This window comes from Taudactylus pleione, unplaced genomic scaffold (assembly GCF_031769625.1).
Source record: "Taudactylus pleione unplaced genomic scaffold, aTauple2 ptg000005l, whole genome shotgun sequence".
NCBI classification, from domain to species: domain Eukaryota; kingdom Metazoa; phylum Chordata; class Amphibia; order Anura; family Myobatrachidae; genus Taudactylus; species Taudactylus pleione.
Genome location: NW_028284408.1, coordinates 1,055,286 through 1,075,529, shown reverse-complemented (window position 1 = coordinate 1,075,529; position 20,244 = coordinate 1,055,286). Strand labels below are relative to the sequence as shown.

General features: G+C 42.4%; 1 pseudogene; it reads left to right on the top strand.

Annotated features, from left to right (window-relative positions):
- Positions 1–18,902: 18,902 nt before the first annotated feature.
- LOC148543177 (uncharacterized) lies at positions 18,903–20,038 on the top strand (annotated as a pseudogene).
- Positions 20,039–20,244: the final 206 nt, after the last annotated feature.

Sequence of the window (20,244 nt, the reverse complement as noted above, 5' to 3'; positions counted from 1 at the left end):
CAAGTTAAAGTGTCCAGGGACACTATGTAAAATACTGCGATTAACGATGTTTCTTCTGTGCTCCATAAAGCGAGTTCTCAAAGGTCTAATCATGCGACCCACATAAAAAAGGCCACAGTCACAGGAGAGTAAGTAAATAATATATTTAGAATCTTATTTCATAAAAGAATTGAGAAAATATTTTTCTCCTGTGAAGGGTAAATTAATTTATGTGGTTCATCTAGCTGTATGAGAACACATAGTAAATCTGGGTTTCCCACATCTATAAAATCCTAAAGGTTTGGAAGTCAGCCACTCAGAACCACTTTGTGTATATCCCACATTTTTATCTTTATTTTCCTTTTTCTGTTCTAAATGGCTGGGTGCTAAGATGGACTTAAGTGATTTATTTTTCCTAAATGTTACGCAGGGATATGGAGGTAACAGATCACTAAGAATATTATCCTGTCTCAAAACTCTATAGTTACGGGAAACAATCTCCTTGATTTCCCTATGGGAGTTATTAATTTTGCAAATAAATGCAAAGTCCCTATTGATCTTTTGGTGGTTAAATAACTTTACATGGGAACATAATATCATGTATTCATCCCTCTCTCTGGATACTAAAATGTATGTATAAGATATGTGGGTTATCATCTTATTGTGTGTGGCTTCTTATTATTGTTATGATAGCCTCACATGAAGACTCTATAAAGACATATAATTGCATCAAAGAACTAGCTTTGTGAAGTTCTTTGATGCTTTTATAGTTGTTGTGCAGCCTATATGTATCTCTATGTGCAGTCTTCATGTGGGCTTTCCTTCTCTTGCTGGTGCAAGAGCTAAATAGAATCTGGAACTGTGCTTGTGGAGATCACCAGGGAAATACTGTATCATTTCTCTACTGTGCATGTGTAGATCTCTGGGAAAAAGGGGTAGGTGCCATTTTTGCTCCCCACTTCTAAAAAAGTTTCCGGTGCTCCCCCCCAAATCGGTCAGAGGTCTACTGCAATTGATGGAGAGGAGTGTGTAATGTCATGCCATTATATATTTCCTCATAGCACTGCCCACCAACCTGTCTCCAGACTGAGCAGTGGGAGGAAATTTCCTTCTAGCATCAGTAGTGATGAGCTAGCCCGCTGGTGGTGAAATCTAAGGATAGAGCATGGCACACTGATAATGGGAACCTAATTTTTAGGAAGAAAAAATGGTTAAGATTCAATCCTCCGCTACTTTATCTAGGGCTAGCTCAACTAAATGCCACAATGAAATAATCAAAGGATAAAAAACATATAAGTCAATTATAAAAATATATGAAACCTAATCTATGTTAAAGCCCAAGATATATCTTAGCCCAAAGGTCCAATATTTTAATAAAAATAGGACTCATAACATCTTAGAGTATCTCATTCAATATTGTATATTTTGTATTATAACATAACATAACATTATCTGTCCCTCCCATATAGTCCAAGCATGCTGAAAAATGCACTAAAAATGTATTGTCCTCCCCACATATATATTCATACTAATAGATCATATGATAACCACATTAAGTTACATAGAATTGTTAAGTCCCTCGGGATGTAAAGAATTAAAATTGAGCATCCAAAAGATTTCTGTGCTACAGAGTATGTTGAATCTATTGCCTCCCCTGGAGATTAAAGCAATTGTTTCCAAACCAATTATTTTTAAACAGGAGGGATCACTATTATGTTTCAAGTTAAAGTGTCTAGGGACACTATGTAAAATACTGCGATTAACGATGTTTCTTCTGTGCTCCATAAAGCGAGTTCTCAAAGGTCTAATCATGCGACCCACATAAAAAAGGCCACAGTCACAGGAGAGTAAGTAAATAATATATTTAGAATCACAATTCATAAAAGGATTGAGAATATATTTTTCTCCTGTGAAGGGTAAATTAATTTATGTGGTTCATCTAGCTGTATGAGAACACATAGTACATCTGGGTTTCCCACATCTATAAAATCCTAAAGGTTTGGAAGTCAGCCACTCAGAACCACTTTGTGTATATCCCACATTTTTATCTTTATTTTCCTTTTTCTGTTCTAAATGACTGGGTGCTAAGATGGACTTAAGTGATTTATTTTTCCTAAATGTTATGCAGGGATATGTAGGTAACAGATCACTAAGAATATTATCCTGTCTCAAAACTCTATAGTTACGGGAAACAATCTCCTTGATTTCCCTATGGGAGTTATTAATTTTGCAAATAAATGCAAAGTCCCTATTGATCTTTTGGTGGTTAAATAACTTTACATTGGAACATTATATCATGTATTCATCCCTCTCTCTGGATACTAAAATGTATGTATAAGATATGTGGGTTATCATCTTATTGTGTGTGGCTTCTTATTATTGTTATGATAGCCTCACATGAAGACTCTATAAAGACATATAATTGCATCAAAGAACTAGCTTTGTGAAGTTCTTTGGTGCTTTTATAGTTGTTGTGCAGCCTATATGTATCTCTATGTGCAGTCTTCATGTGGGCTTTCCTTCTCTTGCTGGTGCAAGAGCTAAATAGAATCTGGCACTGTGCTTGTGGAGATCACCAGGGAAATACTGTATTATTTCTCTACTGTGCATGTGCAGATCTCTGGGAAAAAGGGGTAGGTGCCATTTTTGCTCCCCACTTCCAAAAAAGTTTCCAGTGCTCCCCCCCAAATTGGTCAGAGGTCTACTGCAATTGATGGAGAGGAGTGTGTAATGTAATGCCATTATATTTTTCCTCATAGTACTGCCCACCAACCTGTCTCCACTACCCTAAAAGACCCCTGGATCACAGACCAGTATTGGCCCATGAACATCATCCACTCACCACCACTCGGCATTCCAATCATTGTGGTTGCCCCCATGCCCACCCAGTAGGCACCCCAAGCCACCTTGGGGCCTGTGGGGTGCCTACATTGCTATACCACTACTCAGCATATTATATATTATTTCCTTCCAATATCCTTGTGTTTTATGGTGTGAGGGCACAGAAGGTGTTGGAGATGGTTGCATTTGAAGTTCCTGTTTTTTCTCAGCATGTTCTCTTTATTCATAGCTTTCATTTTGTTCATTGCCTGTGTTTCTTCAGAGATTTCCTTCTTTCATACAGTATAAGGGTATAAGATAAGTCAATATAATTATTTAGAATAACTAAAATGTATCAAAACTGAAATTGCTCTGATGTTTTAATTTTTGTCTTGAGAAAATTAAGAACTACAGTAATTATGAAAATATTAGATGTTTTTTGGAACAGTGTAGATCTTAATATTTTTGTTTGCAAAGTACATGTGTTTGTGGTGCTTATTACATGAAGCTTTCTGTGTAGGATATTCAGGTGGACCAAAATCTGAATTTATATGGCCTACACCTACTATTTACTGCTCACCTACTTGTACAGTACAACATCTCTTGTGTCAGTTCTAAAGAGGGGCGGAGTTCTCCACCAGTCTGAATGGCATGTGATGTCTATCTCACAGCATTTCCTTTAGGCACCTTTTAAAATCTTGCCATCTGTTTACAATAACATACTTTAATTTTATCACACTAAGAAAAATAAACAATAGAGGAGTTATGCTCAAACCAACACTCAATATCCTTATATACAAATCTTTGTGTTTCGAAAAAGTGTTCTAAGTGCATATTTTTGTCTTTGAAATTGCAGTACTGATTGTCTCATTCCTTTCTACTTAATCTAAACTAATATAAAAAAGATTGTTTTGTCTATCTGTTGTTCCAAGTTAGCACAATAACTACTGAACTGATTTTCGTGAAATGTGTATAATTTTGTTGTGAAAACTCCTAGAAATAACCCGCACTTTGTTTCATATCGATCCATAAAGTTACAGGTGAGCAATAACAAAAGCAAAATTTAGCGATTTCATTGCAATTGAAGTATAAGATGTTACTAATTTTCATAAAGGTATTAAATGCTTTTGTTAAAATATCTATTACTAAAATGAAGATTAAATACAAAAAAATATACTAGTAATTGTTCTTGAAACCAACACATTCATATATATTAAATATTATTTTTGTAATGACTAGGATTACATTTTTTTTGCATGCCTATTTTTTTATTTTAAGTATAATTCACTGGAGTGGTTCATCTGCATTCACCTATGTGGTTATTTACTCTCATATGCATTGTTTAGTGGTATGGCTTTGCGTATAAGTGCTCATTAAGGCTGCATAGATGTAGGCTGTGTTAGATGAAAAGTGTGAGATTATAAGAATAATTACAATTTGATATCTACAGATCTACCCAGCTATTTTGTTGCTCATGGCATGGCGTGAGTCGCACCATGGACTTGTGGCGTGGCATGCAGGCCTCTGAGTCATGCCATGGACTTGTGGAATACCGTGGTATTCTTCAACGAAGGATATGCTACGGCATGTAATACAGTGCTTAACCACTGGGTGGCGAGTGCTCCACTTTTGTAATTGCATGTAATACAGTGCTTAACCGCTGGGTGGCGAGTGCTCCACTGTTGTAATTTGTACTGAATGCCTTGTACTGAATGCCATAGTAAATTGGATGGAGATCACATTCACATTCACAGCATTTGCATGTTCGCACAACCAATACTGTATTTTTAATGTCACATAATGTACATACAGTACAGTACTGTACCATACAGTAAGATCTTATAACAGGATGCACATACAGTATTGTAAGGTACATACGGTACGGTGCAGTAACTGAACAGTAGAGAAGTTGCCCGAGATGTTGTCACGGTATAACCAATACTGTAGATTAATTAGATGCATGCACAGCTTTCACTGAGATGGGATGAATTACAGTATGACAATTTTTTTTTAATTAAAAACAGCAGCGGGAGGAGTGCACAAGGATGAGGCCGCTCTGTACGGTTCACTGTAGCTGTTGTGTGGGCTAGCGGTTAGGTGATCACTTTGGTAGAATTATGGTCCCGGGTTCGATCCCTGGAAAAGAATACCGTACTGTATATTTTTTTCATTGTCACTGTCTGCTCTGGACACTATAGTAAAACTACTTTAGTAGTGTTGTACTGTAATACTGTAGTGTTGTTGTTTAAAAGGCTGCTTAAAAGTTAGAAATTGCAAACTGATTGTGCGTTTAAATAGTGCAAAACTGTCGTCAATGTCTGCGCTGTGGTGGCTGTCTGCTTCGAGGGGTTGCAATGGGATTTCATGCGCATGCCCAGTGGAGGGGTTACAATGGGATCTTTAGTGCCAAGAGAGGGCTCTGTATCACAAACTGTGCTTGGCAATAGTGACCATTGCCAAGGACACCATCCCCCATTTGCTAGGACAACTAGAGTGCCGCTATGAATGTGTCTGTACTGTATATTAAAAACTGATGGTGCCGTTGAATTTAGCACCACAGAATAGTGATTTCATAACTGCAGAAACTGGTAGTGAATCTACTGTATAGAATGAGAGACAGGGCTCTGTATCACAAACTGTGCACGCAAAACGCAAAATGCAAACATGCGACAGCGTAGATGCGTCTTGGCCTTACACACGATAGCTACATCCCTTGGACTGTGTATGAGAGTGGTTTCTGACTGTGAGAGAGCACTCTGTGTTCAAAGCTGACTGTGCATTTGAAGTGCAAAATAGCGTTGCATCGCAAACTTATGACAATGGTGATGCTGTTCCAACCTTGCACACTAAGTACGGTAGAACTGGGATCTGTATGAAAGAGAGCTCTCTGTATTACATGGTTGGCGCTATGGTGGCTGTCAGCCATCTGCGATGGATTAGAAATGGAGGGGGTACAATGGGATCTGTGGCGCCAAGCCATACGCCATGTAGCGCTATGCCATCACTGAGCATGTGCAGTTGGCTGTATTACTGCAGTTGGTACAGTACTGTATGCTGTTGACTTTCCATCTCTGGTGGCCGCATGCCCAGTAGGAGGGTTGGAATGGGATTTCTGGCGCATGCCCAGTGGGCCGAGAGTCATACACAGTGCATCAGGTCCCTTCCCCCAAAGCAAGCAAGAGCCTCTCATTACCATAATAAAGGATGCTTTGTTAATCCATTTACTGTAAGCAGTCAGCTCTGCCCTAGTGTCCTGAAAAATGCTACGAATTGTGACCATTGCCAAGGACACCATCCCCAGTCTGCTTGGACAACTAGTGTGCCACTATGAATGTGTCTGTACTGTATATTAAAAACTGACGGTGCTGTTGAATTTAGCACCACAGAATAGTGATTTCATAACTGTAGAAACTGGTAGCGAATATACTGTATAGAATGAGAGACCGGGCTCTGTATCACAAACTGTGCGCGCAAAATGCAAACATGCGACAGCGTAGATGCGTCTCGGCCTTACACACGATAGCTACATCCCTTGGACTGTGTCTGAGAGTGGTTTCTGACTGTGAGAGAGCGCTCTGTGTTCAAAGCTGACTGTGCGTTTGAAGTGCAAAATAGCGTTGAATCACAAACTTTTGACAATGGTGATGCTGTTCCAACCTTGCACACTAACTACGGTAATACTGGGATCTGTATGAGAGAGAGCTCTCTGTATTTCACGGTTGGTGCTATGGTGGCTGTCAGCCATCTGCGATGGATTAGAAATGGAGGGGTACAATGGGATCTGTGGCACCAAGCCATACGCCATGTAGCGCTATGCCATCACTGAGCATGCGCAGTTGGCTGTATTACTGCAGTCGGTACAGTACTGTATGCTGTTGAATTTTCATCTCTGGTGAGCGAATGCCCAGTAGGAGGGTTGCGATGGGATTTCTGGCACATGCCCAGTGGGCCGAGAGTCATACACAGTGCATCAGGTCCCTTCCCCCAAAGCAAGCAAGAGCCTCTCATTACCATAATAAAGGATGCTTTGTTAATCCATTTACTGTAAGCAGTCAGCTCTGCCCTAGTGTCCTGAAAAATGCTACAAATTGTGACCATTGCCAAGGACACCATCCCCCGTCTGCTAGGACAACTAGTGTGCCACTATGAATGTGCCTGTACTGTATATTAAAAACTGACAGTGCCGTTGAATTTAGCACCACAGAATAGTGATTTCATAACTGCAGAAGCTGGTAGTATGAGAGACAGGGCTGACGGTGCTGTGTATAGCATTACACCACAAACTTGTGACAATGTAGTGATAGTGATTTCATGAGTTTAGAAACTTTTCAAACTGGATTAGACATTCTTCTACCGCTTTATTATACCGCACATTCCTGATTCCATGTGGAAAATGCTGTAATACTGTATAGTGTACCGAATCACCGCTTCTGTCAAACAATCATCGGGCGGTGATACAGAACATACCATACGGTACATTGGAAATCACACGCATGCGCTATGTAGTTTAGGAAAAGTGACACCTGGTGGGCAAAATGTTGTATTACACGTAATGAAATCAGACGCATGCGCTATGTAGTTTAGGAAAAGTGACAACTGGTGGGCAAAATGTTGTATTACACGTAATGAAATCAGACGCATGCGCTATGTAGTTTAGGAAAAGTGACATCTGGTGGGCAAAATGTTGTATTACACGTAATGACTTTTTTCATTACTACACTTTCTTTGTGGCGCGACTCATGGCGTGGTGTGTGGCGCACCATGCGTGGCGTGAGAGATAACGCTGTGATGCCACATTATAGCTGGGCACATCATTAAGTCTGAGTTACGCCGTAGATCTTATTAGTCATATGTGCACCATGAAAATACTGATGTGACTTCTCCTTCTCTGAATTTCACAGGTAATTATCACTGCTGCTCCCATCAGATGCAGTTTTATTGATTGCCACAGCACAGTTTTAAAAAATGTATACTCTGTAATTATCACTACTGCTATACAAAGAGCATTTTCTATAAAGAAAGTTAGGAATGTTTTGTGAATCTGTGATGGTCCACTCCCTTCTCACAAATTGTTTATCTTAGACTTTATTGCATCCCAATTTAGTGTGTGGTGAGCTCTGAGGGTGGAGTCCCAATCAGTGAGCACACAGACATGTTTGTAACTTTAGTTATTGGTGCTCACTAAGGCTGCATAGACGTAGGCCTTGTTAGATGAAAAGTTTGAGATCATAAGTGTAATTACAATTTGATAACTAAGTCGGAGTTACGCCGGAGTTAAACTGGAGGAAAACTGAAGGCAAACAAACTCAAAACCAGAACACTTTCTGACAACAAGCAACTTATTTATGTGAATTACCAAAATCAACATCTTCTGCTTTATGATTATCCAGGAAACTCCTTACTACACTCATTGCTTGGACATAACACTTCAGCCACAAGAATAGCGAGCAGTTCATACGCTGTTCGATGTACTCGATTAATCTAATAAATAGCGGACATGATGTATGGTGTGAGCGGCCAGGGGGCGTCTTTTTCAAAATTACAACCGCAAGTTTTGTTCGCTCATTCAGACATAGAGGCATCAACGGACCACAAAGAGTGAACGGTTCATTAGAATAGCCACCCCTTTTGTTGAACGAATGACCGCAAATAGCGACCGGCTCTGAATCAGGCCCTAAATCCTGCACCCACTACTCTTTCGGAGCTACGCTCATGCATTAGCAGCACTGTTCTTTTATTTCTATTTTTGAACATTTAACAACTTTAATCCACACTGTCTCTAAATCACACAGCCTCCACTCCAGTTTTCATCTCACTTATTACCTCGTCCACAGCATGAACACTCTTACTTCAAACACCCCCTTAATCAGTGACACCCACATAATCCTTTACTTTATCCATCCCTATCCTCCCCCTCTTCTCCTATGCTTGCTGTTCCCCCTTTTTTCTCTCATAAGTCTGCTTTCCAACCCTCTGCTTCTATCCCACGCATCAGCGCTACACATGCGGTGCAGTCTGTGTCACAGTGACACAGACTGCACCGGCCCATGGCCCGCATGATGCTGTGACCCGTGGGGCACATGGCACCCTGCCCCTCGGCCCAGCCCGCCACTGGTACTACTAGAGGCACTGTATAATGGGCACTACTGGGGTCACTGTATAATGGGCACTACTGGTGGCACTGTAAAATGGGCACTACTATTTAGGGCACTGCTTCAGGGGCATTGCATAAGGGGCACTGTTACAGGGGGCATTGTATAAGGTGCCCTGCTACTGGGTGCATTAAGGTGCATATGGAATGTAAAGGAATATTCCCAAAGTGACAAGAAACACTGGTGTGTCATGTTGACATGCCCCCATTTTTAGTAGCCACACCCCTTTGTAGCATCTGGTCATGCCCACGTTTTGCCTGCTCAAATAGTTGGGGGGCTCTGTTTTTCATCTTGCTGCAGTCATCCCTAGCTGCATGTCAGATCATCTTTTTGCTCTTTGTATTGTGTATTTTTGGACATCTATTTGCTTTGTTTTGCATTTAATATACTATGACAACCTTGATTTTTTTATGTTTCACAGAAAACATATGTGCCCATGAAGAGACTAAGCAATTAAGAAAAGAATGCACCAGTGGGGGATACTGCTATTTAAATAGATTCCAAATGTGTTCAAACAAAATATTTATAGAGGAAAGGATAATGGCCCTCATTCAGAGCCACTCGCTAGCGGCAGTACGCTCGTTCCGAGCGATGTTCGCACATCTGCGCATGCGTACGGTTTTTAGTATGCATGCGCGAACCAGTCAGTGCGGCCGAAAATCGTTTGTACGCAATATAGCGAGTGCCTGCTATTTTGAGTGACAGAATGAGGCGTATGTGGGTGGTAATAGGGGAAGGTGCTTGAAAACGGGGAGTGGAGATCCGAACGCAGGCGTGCTTAAAGGTCAAAACGGGCATTTTATGGGTGTGCATAATTAATATAGCAGCGTCAATGACCACGTCATTTGGTTTTATTTAACTCAGAACTGCTCGCAAAATAGCGGTTGAAAAAACCAACCACAAGAATAGCGAGCAGTTCATATCCTGTTCGATGTACTCGATTAATCTAATAAATAGCGGACATGACGTATGGTGCGAGCGGCCAGGGGGCGTTTTTAAGAAATAAAAGAGCGTATGTTTTGCTCGCTCGTTCAGACTTAGAGGTGTGAACAGACTGCAATGTACGAACGGATCATTTGAATAGCCACCCCTTGTTTTTGAACGAACAAACGCAAATAGCGAACGGCTCTGAATGAGGGCCAATATCAACATACTAATTTATTGCTAAATATATGCAATCACATACAAAACTCACAATATAATAGCAGCATAACGTATTAGTAGCTAGTTAAAAGTATTGAAAAAAATACACATAAAAAACACAATAAAGAATGAAAAGTAATAAAAGTATTTTAACCACAAGCCTCTGTAGAAAAGCATGAATAGTATGAACACTAGGAACTCCTATGGTTGTCAGTGTAAATTTTCAGATAGTAAAGTCACTTTAGAATATCAGTGTTGTTTTTTTCTGAAAACGAGTCCTTATTTACATCCCAAATATTTTTTAGGTGACATCCAAAAGTGCTTGTTGTGTGATTGTTACAAATGTAACTTATATAGTCACACTCTGCTCGTCAATAATAAGTTGATTCAATATCCAATACTCGCCAGCCGCTGTGTGCATATAGAAGTGGAGGTGGAGATTGGAAAGTAGCAGTCATCAAATCAGAGCAGGGTGCGCACCTCTGATATTTTGTGGCCAGCAAGACTGCAGACAGACCGGGCAGCCGCTGAAGCACAAACGGTTGTCCAGGACCTGTGCACTGTTCTCCCTTTGTAAGAACCAGCTGTTACAGCTTGACATATTTAGGCTTTCACACTTGAGGATGTGTTTGTCAGTATTAAAGGCAACTAAGATGTTCTCCAAATAGTGCTTTTTTTTCTTTTACAATCGATCTGGATCACTTTTGAAAGGGAATACCCTGGCATACACTGTATACAGCAAGTAATCATTAAAATAAAGGGTAACTTTCTTTAGATCAACGTCTTTTGTCCCTCCTCTAAGGTTTTTTTCAAGATACTATGTGCCCATGAAGAAGCTGAAATCTCCTCTCACCAGGGTCCAGTCTCCAACACAGTCCCCCCATCTCACCCCAAATCTCTTGTTATACTGTACTAAATAATGTACTAAAATATATGTAAATCCATGAAGTCTGTAAATTATGTTATGAATATCTATCTTTCTGAGCCTTTGTGGGGGATTTCATTGGGGGTATTTTAGGGGTTTGCTACGGGATTTCTGCACCATCCGAAGCTCCATATATAATGTTATTCAATAACTGGAGTTTTCTAAAAATACATTTTAGTGTATTAGTTTTGTTTTGGTTTTATTGGTTTGAATTGATATTCTGTCATTTTGTTATTGTTATAAAAAAGTTCACAAATTATTTTGGTACAGAAATTAATTAAAATAAATGACAGCTTTTTAAATCATTATTTTTTCTCCTAATTTTAAAAGCGAGGGGAATGTATTTAAGGACACACACACACACACATATATATATATATATATATATATTAGGGGTGAGCGGGTTTGGATTTCTGAAATGCGAACCCCCCCGAGCCCCCCCGAACCGAGTCCGATCCGAGTCAGGCTCGACTTTTCCCGCCTGACTCGGATCTGAAATCGAGGCAAAACGTCATCATCCCACCTTCCGAGTCTCGCGGGTTTTGGACCCTATATAAGGTACCCGCGTCGGCGCCATTTTCTCTCTCGGCTGTGGACAGTGAAGAGGGAGGGTGGGAGTTAGGGCTGGCTGGGCTGTGTAGTGTAGTGTAGTGTAGTGCTGCTGTTGTCCACTACTTCAAAGTCCATAGGGGCTGGCTGTGTTGTGCTGTGCTGTTGTTGTTAATAGGGGCTGTGTCCACTACTTCAAAGTCCACAGGGGCTGGCTGGACTGTGTTGTGCAGTCAGTTCTCCATAGGGGCTGTGTCCACTCCAAAGTACTGTGCAGTGTCCCAGTCCTAAAGGGGTGCTGTAGTGTTGTCCAGGGGCTGCTCTGTCCATCAGGGGTGCTCCCCCCAAGTGCTAAAAAAATAATATATTTTCTGTGTTTGTGAATTGTGTGCGCAGTAGCTGCACGTGCATCAACAAAGTAGTGCCAAGCGTGCGCCTGTGTCATAAGTAAAGGGCCGGCTGGCTTGACCATTAAAGGGTGCTGTAACCCCCAAAGTACACTCCAGTCCAAACCAAAAAAAAAATTATTTTCTGTGTTTGTGAATTGTGTGCGCAGTAGCCGCACGTGCATCAACAAAGTAGTGCCAAGCGTGCACCTGTGTCATAAGTAAATGGCTGGCTGGCTTGACCGTTAAAGGGTTCTGTAACCCCCGAAAGTACACTCCAGTCCAAACCAAAAAAAAATATATTTTCTGTGTTTGTGAATTGTGTGCGCAGTAGCCGCACGTGCATAAACAAAGTAGTGCCAAGCGTGCGCCTGTGTCATAAGTAAAGGGCCGGCTGGCTTGACCATTAAAGGGTGCTGTAACCCCCAAAGTACACTCCTGTCCAAACCAAAAAAATAATTATTTTCTGTGTTTGTGAATTGTGTGCGCAGTAGTCGCACATGCATCAACAAAGTAGTGCCAAGCATGCACCTGTGTCATAAATAAAGGGCCGGCTTGCTTGACTGTTAAAGGGTGCTGTAACCCCCAAAAGTACACTCCAGTCCAAACCAAAAAAAAAATTATTTTCTGTGTTTGTGAATTGTGTGCGCAGTAGCCGCACGTGCATCAACAAAGTAGTGCCAAGCGTGCGCCTGTGTCATAAGTAAAGGGCTGGCTGGCTTGACCGTTAAAGGGTGCTGTAACCCCCAAAGTACACTCCAGTCAAAACCAAAAAAATATAGATTTTCGGTGTTTGTAAATTGTGTGCGCAGTAGCCGCACGTGAATCAACAAAGTAGTGCCAAGCGTGCGCCTGTGTCATCAGTAAAGGGCCGGCTGGCTTGACCGTTAAAGGGTGCTGTAACCCCCAAAGTACACTCCAGTCCAAACCAAATTAATATTTATTTTCAGTGTTTGTGAATTGTGTGCGCAGTAGCCGCACGTGCATCAACAAAGTAGTGCCAAGCGTGCGCCTGTGTCATAAGTAAAGGGCCGGCTGGCTTGACCATTAAAGGGTGCTGTAACCCCCAAAGTACACTCCAGTCCAAACCAAAAAAAAAATTATTTTCTGTGTTTGTGAATTGTGTGCGCCATAGCCGCACGTGCCTCAACAAAGTAGTGCCAAGCGTGCGCCTGTGTCATAAGTAAAGGGCCGGCTGGCTTGACCATTAAAGGGTGCTGTAACCCCCAAAGTACACTCCAGTCCAAGCCAAAAAAAAAAATATTTTCTGTGTTTGTGAATTGTGTGCGCAGTAGCCGCACGTGCATCAACAAAGTAGTGCCAAACGTGCGCCTGTGTCATAAGTAAAGGGCCAGCTGGCTTGACCGTTAAAGGGTGCTGTAACCCCCAAAGTACACTCCAGTCCAAACCAAAAAAATATATATTTTCTGTTTGTGAATTGTGTGCGCAGTAGCCGCACGTGCATCAACAAAGTAGTGCCAAGCGTGCGCCGGTGTCATAAGTAAAGGGACGGCTGGCTTGACCGTTAAAGGGTGCTGTAACCCCCAAAGTACACTCCAAACCAAAAAATATATATTTTCTGTGTTTGTGAATTGTGTGCGCAGTAGCCGCACGTGCATCAACAAAGGAGCAGCGCCAAGCGTGCGCCTGTGTCCCATAAGTAAAGAGCCGGCTGGCTCATTTCATAAAGGCTGGTGTAACCCACAAAGTGCACTACTCTCCAGCAAAAATAAAAAAATATTTTCTGTGATTAGCCGCACGTATATATCAAATCGATATAACATAAATGGAGGACCAAACTTTCTCCGATAAAAATAAAATAGAGAAAGATCAAGAACCACTTCCTCCTAGTGCTGAAGCTGCTGCCACTAGTCATGACATAGACGATAACATGCCATCAACGTCGTTTGCCAAGGCAGATGCCCAATGTCATAATAGAGAGCACATACAATCCCTAATGACAAAGTTCAGGAAAATGACCGTGAAAAAAACATTTAAATCATCTGAAGAGAAACGTAAACTTGCCAATATGCCATTTACGACACGGAGTGGCAAGGAACGGCTAAGGTCGATCCCTAGTATGTTCATGACTAGTGGTTCAGCTTCACATGACGATGGAAGCCCTCCTCCCACTAAAAAAATCAAAAGAGTTAAGCTGGCAAAAGCACAGCGAAGAACTGTGCTTTCTAAGAAGATATCACAAATCCCCAAGGAGAGTCCAAGTGTGGTGGTGGTTGCGATGCCTGACCTTCCCAGCACTGGACGGGAAGAGGTGGCTCTTTCCACCATTTGCACGCCCCCTGCAAGTGCTGAAAGGAGCACCCACAGTCCACTTGCTGATATGCAAATTGAAGATGTCACTGTTGAAGTACAACAGGATGAGGATACTGGTGTAGCTGGCGCTGAGGAGGAAGTTGGCGAGGAGGATTCTGATGGTGATGTGGTTTGTTTAAATCAGGCTCTGGGGCAGACAGTTGTTGTCCGTGGGATGAAAAAGCCCATCACGGTCATGCCTGGGCAGATGACCAAACATTCCACATCTTTGGTCTGGCAATATTTCTATCCAAATCCGGACAACAACTGTCTTGCCATATGTATCTTATGTAAAGGTGGAATAAGTAGGGGTAGGGACGTTAACCACCTAGGAACATCCTCCCCTATACGGCACCTGCAGCGAGTTCATAATAAGTTACTGTCAAGTTCAGAAACTTTGGCTAAGACCGTAAGCAGTCCAGGGACACCTAAATCCCGTTGTCCTGTTGTATCCAAGCGCCTGCAAACCACACCGTCAACTCCCTCCTCATCAATTTCCGCCTTAGTCAGGATCGGAAGTAGTCCTGCAGGCCATGTCACTGGCATGACTGACTCTCCTATCCCGGATTCCTCCGGAGGATCCTGCATTGCTACGCCTCCTGCTGCCGCTGCTGCTGTTGCTGCTGCTGGGAGTCATTCATCATCCCAGAGAGGAAGTAGGAACACCACTACTTTTACTAAACAATTGACCCTCCAACAGTCCTTAGCGAGGAGGATGAAGTACGACAGCAGTCATCCTGAAGCAAAACATATAACTGAGGCCTTGACTGCTATGTTGGTGTTAGACGTGCGTCCGGTATCCGCCATTAGTGCAGTGGGATTTAGACAATTGATGGAGGTAGTGTGTCCCCGGTTCCAAATTCCATCTAGATTCCACTTCACTAGGCAGGCGATACCGAGACAGTACAGAAACGTCAGAAAAAGTGTCCTCATTGTCCTGAAAAATGCCGTTGTACCCAATGTCCACTTAACCACGGACATGTGGACAAGTGGAATAGGGCAGACTAAGGACTATATGACTGTGACAGCCCACTGGGTAGATGTATCACCTTACGCAGCAACAGCAGCAGCGTCACCAGTCGCAGCATCTCAGAAACGCCAGCTCGTTCCAAGGCAGGCTACACTGTGTATCACCGGTTTCAGTAAGAGGCACACCGCTGACAACCTCTTAGAGAAACTGAGGGAAATCATCGCCCAGTGGCTTACCCCACTTAGACTCTCCTGGGGATTTGTGATATCTGACAACACCACCAATATTGTGCGGGCATTACATCTGGGCAAATTCCAGCACGTCCCATGTTTTGCTCACACAATAAACTTGGTGGTGCAGAATTTTCTGAAAAGCGACAGGGGCGTGCAGGAGACGCTTTGGGTGGCCCGAAAAATTTCTGGCCACTTTTGCCATTCAGCGACTGTGTGCCAAAGACTTGTGCACCAGCAAACACTCTTGAACCTGCCCCACCATCACCTGAAGCAAGAGGTTGTGACGCGGTGGAACTCAACCCTCTATATGCTTCAGAGGATGGAGGAACAGCAAAAGGCCATTCAAGCCTATACATCCACCTATGACATAGGCAAAGGAGGGGGTATGCACCTGACTCAAGCGCAGTTGAGAATGATTTCCGTGTTGTGCAAGGTTCTCCAGCCCTTCAAACTTGCCACACGTGAAGTCAGTTCAGACACTGCCAGCTTGAGTCTGGTCATTCCCCTCATCAGGCTTTTGCAGAAGCAGCTGGAGAAAGTGAAGGAGGAGCTAAGACAGAGCGATTCTGCTCGGCATGTGGGACTTGTGGATGAAGCCCTTCATTTGCTTTGCCAGGATTCCAGGGTGGTCAATCTGTTGAAATCAGACCACTACAGTTTGGCCACTGTGCTCGATCCTAGGTTTAAAGCCTATGTTGTGTCTCTCTTTCCGGCCGACACAAGCCTGCAGAGGTGCAAAGACCTGCTGGTGACACACTGTCAGCTGAAGCGGAACGTGACACGTCAACAGCTCCTTCTTCATTTTCTCCCGCAACTTGGGCTGCCAGGAAAAAACTTAGGTATCCTAAGCAACCCGCTGGCGGTGATGCAGGGCAGGCAGGACCAAGTTTGGACATCTGGTCTGGACTGAAGGACCTGGCAACAATTTCTGACTTGTCTACTGTCACTGCATATGATACTGTCACCATTGACAGAATGGTGGAGGATTACATCGGTGACAGCATCCAAGTAGGCATGTCAGACAGTCCATACCTGTACTGGCAGGAAAAAGAGGCAATTTGGAGGCCCCTGTACAAACTGGATCTATTTTACCTGAGTTGCCCCCCCTCCAGTGTGTACTCCGAAAGAGTGTTTAGTGCAGCCGGGAACCTTGTCAGCGAAAGGCATAGGAGGTTGCTTCCACAGAATGTGGAGAAGATGATGTTCATCAAAATTAATTATCAGCTCTTCCAAGGAGACCAGCCTCCAGAACGTACAGAGGGACTTGTGGTGGTGGATTCAAGTGGGGACGAGTTAATACTTTGTGAGGATGAGGATGTACACACTGAAGAGGGTGAGGAATCGGTGGATGAGGAGGATGAGGATGACATCTTGCCTCCGTAGAGCAAGTTTGTGCAGGGACAGATTAATTGCCAGCTTGTTTTGTGGGGGCCCAAACGAACCAGTAATTTCAGCCACAGTTGTGTGGCAGACCCTGGCGCTGAAATGATTGGTTTGTTAAAGTGTGCATGTCCTGTTTATACAACATAAGGGTGGGTGGGAGGGCCCAAGGACAATTCCATCTTGCACCTCTTTTTTTTCTTTGCATTATGTACAGTTTGGGGCCTAGTTTTTCAAACTGCCATCCTGTCTGCCACTGCAGTATCACGCCTAGATGGGTCACATGTTTGTGCCGCCCACTCGTGTCACTTTGCATAGTCATCCAGCTACCTCGGTGCAACCTTTTGGACATAAAAACACTATTGTGAGGTGTGAGGTGTTCAGAATAGACTGGAAATGAGTGGAAATTAAGGTTATTGAGGTTAATAATAGCATAGGAGCAGAAAAACCTACAAATTCTGTGATTTTAGCTGTTTTTATGCTTTTTTTTCAAAAAAATACAGATCCAAAACACAAAACCCAGAACTCAAAACACGGAAGGGTAGTTTTGGCAAAACCAATCCAGATCCAAAACACGAAGAAAGATCCAGATCCAAAACCAAAACTCAAAACACGAAAAGTGGCCAGTGCACACCCCTTATATATATATATATATATATATATATATATATATATATATATATATATATATGTATATATATATTTATATGGGATATTTTGCACCATATAATATAATGCGATATAACCTATGAATTATAGAATACACAGGGTAAAACTTGCAAATGAAACTTATAGTGGTGTTAGTTATGATTAGCTCCATATTAGAGTTTAACATGGCCTAATTTACTTGATGTGATGAGAAAACCTTCACAGTTGTGTTTAATATTTACAGTGAGAAGTAAATAGGTCAATAAGAAATTAATCAGTATATGTTAATAGAAAATGAGGTCCTTTGTATTCTCACAAAAAAAACAACATCCTTAATTGGTGTTAAATAATTCCATTTACTTACTGATGAGATTAATTAGTCTCATTGCTTTATTGGTGCATTTAAGTCTGAATACTATGAAAATATTCACGAAACTCATGCACCAACATCTGTATCTTTACATTTGTTATATTAACTCAGAAAACGAGCATATGTCCACACAAGCTCTTAATACATATATCCGCTCACACTGTGATTAAATTGAATCACAATATTACTAGAGATAAAAACTTATTCTAGAAATATACTTTCACCTAAGTCAATTTTGGATGAATTTCAGTTGAAAACTTTAAAAAAAATGTATCTATTCATTAATATATGCACATTTTACATGATTTTGGTGTTTAAAGAAAACTCAACCATATAAAAACTTTCTTATTCATGTTCATTAAATTCAAGTTACATTCAAACCTTCTGCAAAGTTTTTAAGCTACACTCTGACACACCTTTCAGACAGAGAAAAGAACCTGATAATTTCCCAGCTGTAGCCAGGTCGACCCGGGTTTTTCTTCTGTCTTAAAGGGTCAGCACAGGATCAAATTCCCAGGACTTCGACCCAGGTATTTACCTGAGTTTTTCCTGGGTCTTAAATGGGTTGACGACTGTCTGAAATGCTCCGACCCGGACTTTTCAACTCCGGCCATAGTAATCAGCGCTAATTGGCTGAGATGGCAGTGCACAGGCTGATTACCTGAATGGCAGGGTCTCCCTGATTGACTGAGTGGGAGGGGCAGTGGAGCTGGCGTCTGATGTCACAATTTATGCTGCTAAAAACAGAGGAGGTCATTCAGACCCGCTCGCGAGTGCAGGACGCTCGCAAGCGGGTCGATGTTCCCCCAATGTGTATGCACACAATGGAGGGAGCTCCATCGTGTGCATGCGCGAGACCCGAATAATGACGGCATCGCGACCATCTTTTTGGCCACTCGCATATGCTGTGGGTGGTCACCCACAGCTATGCGAGCGGCCAGGAGGCCGCTCCATTTTAAGGTAGGAGGGCACTGTTTCAGAGTGAGCGCTCTGGTCAGAGCATCCAGCTCTGAATCAGGCCCAGAGAGAGAGGCATGGCACACTGGAAGGAAGAGGAGATCTACGAGCTGCTGGCAGTCAGAGGGGAGGATGAGAACCACAAACAAATTAGTGGCATGGTGAAGGATGCGATAGTCTACACAAACATTGCTAAGATCCTTTCATCAAGGGGCATTGTGCGGACTCAGCAGGAGGTAGTGAATAAACTCAAAGCTCTACGAAAGTATTATAACAAAGTTCACGACCATAACATGTGGAAAAGTGGTGCTGCCAGAATGGAATGGGTTTACTGCGATTTGTGTAATGAAGTATTTGGCAATTCTGAACTGGTTAATCCCATTGCCATATCATCATCCAGTTGTCATCTTCACAAAGTGTTGCTCTGGAGAACAACCAAACCAACCCACTGATGCCACCAATGCTCTTTTATGACATCTCAGAGATAAGTGACACCGATTCGATGGTTGCCTTGGGGGTCCCAGAAACCAATAGTGTTGAAGGTTTTGATGAGGTGAGTGGAAACAGTGCAGGGACACTGGCAGGGACACCAAGTGTGACACCAACTTCTGCACAGACTGAGACCCCGACATTCCATATGAACAGTATTTTTTAAAAATTTACTATGCACCCACTTCTTTAGACATAGAATAAAATTATTGCTAATGTCAACATTGGCCGGATTGACCTGTCATTATAATATCACTATGCTGATTTTACTATTCTGAAATCCAAAATCATAATGTATCTGTTGCAGTGTGAAGCTGATTTGCAGGAGGGGAAGGCCACAAGCACATACAGTATATGCTTATTTGATCTGCAAATTTATTTATTTTTACTTCTATTTCTAGTATTTGATGTACCTGAATGGAAGAAAAAAATTTCCAAGATGGATCTAGCAACATGCACAATGAGTAGAATCCTTGTAAATCAGCTGCGAGATTCCGATGCTGAATTCCAGGAATAGGAGGATGCCCAACTCCAGCGCTTCTTTGACAATGAGAGAGAGTTACAAAATTCCTTTGTCAGTCAGCTTGTTGGTCTACATGAGCAAATTTTGTGGGAAAACAGAGAGGCACAGATGGTCCTTAATGGTCTGGTGTCTAGAATACCCAATCCACAACCTTATCTAATGTATCCTCCTCAGTACTCTGAGGGCCCTGTCAGAAATTAACAACAGCATATCAGAGGCCTACCGTTTATGCAAACCAATCCCTCCAAACCACCGCATACTACTCCACCTGGCACAGAGCATAGTTATCCACATGGCACAGGGAATAGTAATCCACATGTCACTGTACAGAGCAGTCCACATGTCAATACCAGTCCAGAGGGCACAGTTCATAGCACTCCACATGGCACTGTGCATAATAGTCCAGA